Here is a 7,677-nt window from a genome sequence, read left to right on the forward strand (position 1 = left end):
TTTGATTTGGTGTGAGACAACTCTAAGCCTCTTGTCTGCCTGTGTTTGCTGCCTCCTGCAACATCCTGACAGAGCTTACCCACCCATAGGCCCCACAAGCACATGTGCCCTCTTGCTGCCCCTGAAGTTTCATGCTGGGTGGATTCTCTTTCAAATCTTATACTGGCAGGGCTTCCCTTTCATAAAACGTTGCACACTTACTGTCCACTCTTTCTATTTTGGACTTTTCTCAGAGAAAGCAATCCTCCCCACCACTCACCTTGGAACTTTCACTTTTATGTGAGTAATTAATTCTTCTTTGATCATATCAAAGGGTTACTGTCACGCTGACATTCAAACATAAAGTTGGAGTGTCCCCATGTCATGGTAGAGTGGCTATTGCAGTTTTCTTGAGTTGTACTTAGATGCCTTTGCACTCAGAAAATATACTCTGTATGATTTCCATCCTTTTACACTTGTTGAAACTTGTTTTTGTTGAAACACACACACACACCCACACACACACACATACACATACACACATGCTAGAGGCCTGATGCATGAAATTCGTGCAAGGGGCTTGGCCCTAGCAGCCACGGCAGCTTGCCTCAGACCTCACAGCCCCGGAAGGATGCCCCGAAGGTTGTTAGGCTGTCTGGTCGAATTAGCATATTATATACATATAATAGTTTTATTGATTTTTAGAGGGAGAGGAAAGGAGAAATAGAAACATTAATGCGAGAGCAGAACATCAAATGGCTGCCTCCTGCCCTGGAATTGAACCTGCAACCTTTAGGTGCTGGAATCAAACCAGCCACATCCTGGTGCACAGAATGATGCTCAACCAACTGAGCCACCATCAGCCAGGCCCAACATATAGTTTATAGTGGTGATTGTATCACATGGACTTGAAAAGAAAGGCCATTCTAAAATCACTGGGAGTAGTGCTCCACAAATGTTAATGAAGTCAATTTGGTTAATAGTGTTGTTCAAATCTTCTCTATCTGAACTAATTTTCTGTCTATCTGTGCTATCAATTACTGAAAAGAAAGACTGAAATTTCCAGCGATAACTACGAAATTTGTATATAATTCTTCTTTTAGTTCCATTCGTTTTTGCCTCGGATATCTCGACGCTTCGTTATTAGATGTGAACACATTTCGTTTTGCTATGTCTAGATGAATCGACTGTTTGATCATTATGTAATCTCCTTATGGCAGGAAGAATTCCAAGACAACCCACAAAATTCCCTTCCCCTCTTGTATACATTACCTGGATAATCTCTAGGACGATTAATACGATGGATTTTGCTCCCAGGATTAGGTTACGCTGTATTGGCACTATTAACCTTACACTGGGGGCATTATCTGGGTCAGCCTGACCTAATCACATGAAAACGGAGTTTTCTACAGCTGGTCACGGAAGGGGAGTCACAAATTTGAAGCATGAGGGTTCGGTGTGCTGACAGCCAGCAAAGAAAGGGGGACTCAATGATTCAATCACAAGGGATTGAATTCTTCCAACAAGAGTGGGCTTGAAAGCAGGTTATTTTCTGAGAGCTTCGAGATGGAAACCCAACCTGACTGATTTCAGTCTTGTGCTACCCAGTCACGCCACGCCAGACTCCTCATGCATGGAATTCGAACCGGTCCACGGTGCTGCTTTAAGCTGTCAGGCTTGTGGTAATTTGCTATGCAGCTATAGAAAACTGATACAGTACTTCTTTTTCGCTGCCAATATTCCTTATTCTGAAGTCTACTTTCTCTTACATTATCCAGTCACTCCAGATTTCTTATGATTAGGGTTTGCATGTTATGTCTCTTTCCATATTCTTATTTTAGTCTGTTTCTTTATATAACAAGCATGTTTCTTGTAGTCAATGTATAGTTGGGCCTTATTTTGTAATTCACTCTGACAATCTCTGCCTTGTAATTGAGTGTTTTTTATTTAATTATATACTAGTATATGGTCTGACTTATGGCTACCATCTTGCAATGCCTTTTCTATTTGTTTCATCTGATTTTTGTTCTTTTTTCCCCCCTTTTCTGCTATCTTTTGCTTTAATTGTGTATTTTTTAGCATTTCATTTTATTTCCTTTGTTGCATTGCTAGGTATGGCTCTTTGTTTTATTTTTCTTTGGTTTTCCTGTGTCTTATAATATCTATCTTTAAGCTATTACAATGCACCTTCAAATAATATTGTATTTAATATTAAGTTTGCAACTGTATACTTCTATAGAAGCTGTCGGTCATCTGTGTTCTTGTGTCATAATTTTATGCTCTCTCTATATAAATATCACCATACATTCTTAATATTTTAATTTAACAAGTCAATTATACTTTAAAGAAATTATAAAAGTGAGAAAATTTATTTATGTTAACCATGTACTTGCCATTTCTGATGCCCGTGTGTGTGTGTGTGTGTGTGTGTGTGTGTGTGTGTACCTGAGGATCTTTCAAGAAGGAATAATTTTCCTTCAGGTAACATTTTTCTTCAGAGTGAAACATTTCATGAACATTTCTTACAGTTCAGTAATGCCAGAGGCACATTATTTCAGCTTTGCGTTTGTCCGAAAATGACTCTATTTTACCTTCATTTAAAACAATAACCTTTTTAGTTTGGAATAAGTTTCGATTTACAGAATAGTTACAAAGATAACGGAGAATTCTCCTAAGTCTCTTAGCATTTCCTCTATTATTGTACATTTGCCAAAACTAAGAAGCAACATTGGTTTGTTTTCACTAACTCAACTCCAGAACTTTCCATCAATGTCCTCCTTCTATTCTAGGACCCTCTTCAGGGCACCACGCTGCAACTGGCAACCATGCGTCCTTCGTCTCCTCTGGCTAGTGACAGTTTCTCAGTCTTTCCTTGTTTTCCATGACCTCAGCAATTTTGACGAGTACTGGTCAGATATTTTATACACTGTTCTTCAATTTGTTTGTTTTTTTCTGATATTTCTCTCATAGTCCTGGGTTTTTGGAAGGAAGGCCACAGAGGTGAGGTACCCTTCTCACTACATCCTATTAAGTAGTTCATGATACGCACATAATATCACTGGTGATGTTGCCTTGATCATTTGGTTCAGATGGTATCTGCAAGAATTCTCCAAGGTATAGGTAATATTTCTCCCTTTCCATACTTTATACTTTGGAAAGTAGACTAAGTCAAGGGAGGAAGGAATTAAATTTCGCCTGGTGGAGTGGAGAGTATCTGTATCTCTCTATATTATTAGGAATTCTTATCTAGAGAAGATTCATTTCTTCACTTTAATTTCACTCATTAAGAATTCAATGAATCATTTATATAAGTGAACTCATGTATATTTATTTTATATTTTGGGTTATAATCCAGCACTGGTACTTATTTTGTTGCTCAAATTGCAAAATCTTTCAGGTTGGTTCCTATGACCCATGACATGTACCATTGCTTTGTTTTGAGCACTTTCTTACTTTCTGGTACTACAAGATGCTTCTTCCTTGTATTTTCCTCACCACAGTCTAAGAATCAGCCTTTTCTCCTAGATGCCGGTTTCATTTAAATTTAATTTAATTTAAAAATGGGTTATAGAAATGAAAATGTGGGCACTGAGTTTGTTCATTACTATTGGATGTCACTGCTTTTAGGCCCTCCCAGCAGACAGAGCTAGGTATTACATGTATGTGTACTAACTCATACATACATCTATAATTGTTTCTGCATCGACACATACATATATATCTCAGAGACATGAGTTCATATATATAACACATACACAAGTTCATACTAATGCCTTGAACTCCAAACCAGTACCACAAGGGTCATTATAGCATTCCTTTTTTTTCTGTCACTTCCCTCTCCAGTAATGAGAAACCAGGCTACCATCATCCATCATCCACTTACTTAATTATTCATCCCCTATATCTGTGTAAAAGAATTGTGAAACTGGACTCCAATAAGAAACAAATTTACAATGGAATACAGTTTTTTTGTATGGTTTCTTTTATCCTTATCCTTAAAACTTCCAGTCAAATGCAGTTTTCAAAGTTACGTAGGTCAGCTCCTTTCTCCACACACACTTATGTTTGGCTATGTCACATATTTGCAATACTGTTAGATTTATTTGTCACACTCCATCCTGGGATTTCTCCAAGATTCTGGCTAATCTACAGCTGACATGATTGCTGTAGTGTGAGAGTAATAGTAAGTCCTGAAATATGGTAATGTGTTCTTTTTCAAAAATTGTTTGGCTGTTCTAATTCCTTTGCCTTTCCATATGAATTTTGGAATAAACTTATAAAAATATACAAAAAAATTGGCTGGGGTTTTGATTGGGATTGCATTGACTCTATAAACCATATTTGGTAGATTTAATGCCTTAACAATAGTGAGTCTTCCAGTCCATGAATATGCTATATTTTTCCATTTACTGAGAGCTGCTTTAATTTCTTTTATCAATGTTTTTTTCAGTTTTCCACATATAGACATTGTATATATTTTGTTAGATTTATATATAAGTCCCTTGTAAAGTGGTACTATTGTGAATGGTATAGTTTTGTTTTGTGTTAATTTCAGTTTTCAATTGTTCATTGCTTGTTTATAGGAACATAATTAACTTCTGTATGTTAATCTTGTGTCTTACTAAACTCATTTTTTAGTTCTAGGAGACTTTTCTTTGTAGATTTTGTGGGATTTTTCTACATATTGCCTATGACTAAAGATAGTTTATTTATTTCTTTTTACCATATATGCTTTTAAATTTCCTTTTCTTACTTTATAGTACTAGCTAGGAGTTCAAGTACAATGTTGAATAGGAGTGGTAAAGAGGATATCTTGCCTGGCCCAGATCTTAGAAAGTGTTCAATCTCTCACCATTAAGTATAACATTAGCTGTAGGTTAAAGAACTTTCCTTCTATTCCTAGTTTCATGAGAGGGTTTTTTTTAAAATCATGAATTGATACTGAATTTTGTCAAAAGCTTTTTCTGTATCTACTGGTATTGTCATGATTTTTAAAATTTAATCAATGAATTATATGATCCATTTTTCTTCCCAACTTTATTGAGATATTATTGACATATTTAAATTTAAGGTGTACCCTTTCAAAAGAGGACATTCAGAAAGCCAAGAGACATATGAAAACATGCTCAAAGTCACTAATCATCCGAGAGATGCACATCAAAACAGCAATGAGGTACCATCTCACGCCGGTCAGACTGGCTATCATCAACAAATCAACAAACGACAAGTGCTGGAGAGGATGTGGAGAAAAAGGAACACTTGTGCACTGCTGGTGGGAATGCAGACTGGTGCAGCCACTATGGAAGACAGTATGGAGTTTCCTTAAAAAACTGAAAATGGAACTCCCATTTGACCCTGTGATCCCACTTCTAGGAATATATCCCAAGAAACCAGAAACACCAATCAGAAAGGATATATGCACCCCTATGTTCATAGCAGCATAATTCACCATAGCTAAGATCTGGAAACAGCCTAAGTGCCCATCAGTAGATGAATGGATTAGAAAACTGTGGTACATCTACACAATGGAATACTATGCTGCTCTAAAAAGGAAGGAACTCTTACCGTTTGCAACGTCATGGATGGAACTGGAGAGCATTATGCTAAGTGAAATAAGCCAGTCAATAAAGGAAAAATACCACATGATCTCACTCATTCATGGACAATAGAGACCATTATAAACTTTTGAACAATAATAGATACAGAGGCAGAGCTGCCTCAAACAAATTGTCAAACTGCAGCGGGAAGGCCGGGGAGGGTTGGGGGGCAGGAGGTAGTGGGGTAAGAGATCAACTAAAGGACTTGTATGCATGCATATAAGCATAACCAATGGACATAAGACACTGGGGGATAGGGGAGGCTAGGGGACTGTCTAGGGCGGGGGAATAAAATGGATACATATGTAATACCCTTTGTAATACTTTAAGCAATAAAAAAAAATTAAAAATAAATAAATAAATAAATAAATTTAAGGTGTACAGTATGATGATTAGAAATATGTATATATTGCAAGATGATTACCACAATAAGGTTAGTTAGTGTCTTCATCCCTTCACAAAATTATAATTGTGTGATGATAACATCTAAGGCCTACTTACTTAAAAAGTTTCTGCTTACTTAAAAACTTTCAAATATAAAATACAGTATTGATAATTATAGTGACCATTATATTGATTGACTATTGAATGTTGGTCCAGCCTTGCATCCCTAATATGAACCCATGTAGTCATATGTATTTGTATTTTTATATAATGTTAGATTCAATTTGCTAATATTTTAAAAAGGATTTTTTTACTATTGGATGTCACTGCTTTTAGGCCCTCTCAGCAGACAGAGCTAGGTATTACATATATGTGTACTAACTCATACATACATCTATAATTGTTTCTGCATCGACACATACATATATATCAGAGACATGGGTTCATATATATAACGCATACACAAGTTCATACTGATGCCTTGAACTCCAAACCAGTACCACAAGGGTCATCATAGCATTCCTTTTTTCCTAATTCATGGGAGATATTAGTTTACAGTTTTTTTTAAATATATTTTTTTATTTCAGAGAGAGGAAGGGAGAGGGAAAGAGGGATAGAGAGATAGAAACATCAATTATTAGAGAGAATTATTGATTGGCTGCTTCCTGTATGCCCCACACTGGGGATTGAGCCTGCAACTCAGGCATATGCCCTGACTAGGAATCGAACCCTGACCTCCTGGTTCATAGCTTGATGCTCAACCACTGAGCCATACTGGCTGGGCTAGAGTTTTCTTTTCTTAAATGTCTTTGTCTGATTTTTGTATTTAGGGATGCTGGTCTCACAAAGTAAGTTGGGAAGGGTTCCTTCCTTTTATATTTTGTGTAAGAGAATGTAAGGAGTAAGTGTTATTTCTCCCTTAAATACTTAATAGAATTAACAGAGAAACCACCTTGCCATGAAGGTTTTTTTGGGGGATGGGGAGGCAGGGGGAGGGTTTAACCACAAATTTAATCCTTTAATAGATACAAGGCTATCCAAAATATTTGTATCTCTTCCTTCTATAGTGAGTTTTGATAATTTGTGTTTTTCATGGAATTGGTCTTTTTATCAAAGCTTTTGAATGTTGAGGCATAGAGGGATTTTTTTTGTTATTGTTAATCATCACCTGAGGATATTTTTCCATTGATTTTTAGAGTGGACGGGAGGGGGAAAGAGAGAGAGAAAAACATCGATGTGAGAGAGACACATAGATTGGTTGCCTCCCGAAGGAGCCTGCAACCTTGACTGGAATCAAACTCAGGGCCCTTCAGTTCACGGGCTGATGCTCTATCCACTGAGCCAAACCAGCTAGGGCTAGAGGTTTATTTTATTTTATTTTATTTTATTTTATTTTTTTAAATATGGAACACTTCATGAATTTGTGTGTCATCCTTGCGCAGGGGCCATGCTAATCATCTCGCTATCGTTCCAATTTTAGTATATGTGCTGCCGAAGTGAGCACTAGAGTTGTTTTTAACATTGCTTCATTATTCTTTATATCGGTGAGGGTCTGTTTTGTATTCCTAGTATCGGTCATTTTCATCTTATTTTTCCTTGGTTGGCCATGCTCATCTTTGGCCCTTAGGGGCAGAGGACTCACAAAGCACCTAGAAAATCACGGTCTGCAGAACTCTCACACTGGGTTAAGAACACCTGTAGATTTTTGACTCCCAGG

The 7,677-nt window shown here is 37.0% G+C and overlaps 1 non-coding gene across 1 annotated transcript; it reads right to left on the reverse strand.

Annotated features, from left to right (window-relative positions):
* Nucleotides 1-7,357: 7,357 nt before the first annotated feature.
* On the reverse strand, nt 7,358-7,464 carry LOC132211664 (U6 spliceosomal RNA). Its single transcript, XR_009447549.1, has one exon. It is a non-coding gene; the product is annotated as a U6 spliceosomal RNA (small nuclear RNA).
* Nucleotides 7,465-7,677: the final 213 nt, after the last annotated feature.

The sequence above is a fragment of the Myotis daubentonii genome, chromosome 10 (assembly GCF_963259705.1).
Source record: "Myotis daubentonii chromosome 10, mMyoDau2.1, whole genome shotgun sequence".
Lineage (NCBI taxonomy): Eukaryota > Metazoa > Chordata > Mammalia > Chiroptera > Vespertilionidae > Myotis > Myotis daubentonii.